The sequence below is a fragment of the Salvelinus sp. IW2-2015 genome, linkage group LG14 (genome assembly GCF_002910315.2).
Source record: "Salvelinus sp. IW2-2015 linkage group LG14, ASM291031v2, whole genome shotgun sequence".
NCBI lineage: Eukaryota > Metazoa > Chordata > Actinopteri > Salmoniformes > Salmonidae > Salvelinus > Salvelinus sp. IW2-2015.
In genome coordinates, this window is record NC_036854.1 from 32188777 (window position 1) to 32189786 (window position 1010).

Below are 1010 nucleotides of genomic sequence, written 5' to 3' on the forward strand. Positions count from 1 at the left end.
ACACACCACGTGTCAGTTCTAAGCTGCTAGGGTCTACTTCGAGCGACCAACCATCTGTTCTCTTGTAGCTCTCTGTCCTAAACTGTCACCTGTATACTGCCCTTTGCCCTGTGATTAACTCTCCTCACCTCTTTCTCATTTCTTTCTATTCCTTCATACCTGCCTTTAGAGTTTTATATTAACCTCCACTAGAAAGAACTATCTGCCTCCTGTCCTCCACTCATCCTTTCTCCATCTCCTCTTTCCATCCTCTCTCCTCTCTCATCGATCCCTCCATCTCCCCAGCATTTCTGCCACTCCTCTGACTAATTAACCTCAACAAGAAGAACCATCGTGCCACTCCTGTCCTCACCTCATGCCTCTCTCTCTTCCATCCCTTCTCTCTCTCCATCTCTCTCTCTCTACCCAGATAATAGAGGTTATGTCTGATAGCTTCAGCTGCTTCATTAAAGAGCTAAGGGGAGAAGGCAAAAACAAACTATTTATTGGGCTACACAACACACACACAACACACACACACACACAACACCACACACACACACCACACACCACACACACACACACATAATGCACTCTGGGTCATCACGCTCCTATTTACACATTAGACTGCTTGACCACCCTCTTTGTCTCACTCATCTCTCTTCCTCTCTCTTCTAACCCCTACCTCTTTGCCCCTCTTCCAATATCTGTATTTCCTCTCTTTATTACATATAGCTCTCTTCATTTTTCTCCATACCTTTCCTCATCTGTCTTCTCTGAATGGGCTGAGTGTCTTTTTAGAGCTTTATAATACATAGAGGATCAGCCATTACGTAAAATAAAACACTTTATATCTGCAGGCCCCTGCTGCTCTCTCTACAGCCAGAGTCACTCTGTGCATGCATGTGTGTGTGCAACGTGCATGTATAAGAGGTGACACCACAGCATATCCACTCACTAACCTCAATCATGTCGTAACAATTTTCACCCACTCCTGAGCATTGCATCTGTGGTCTCTCAGTCACACTGTG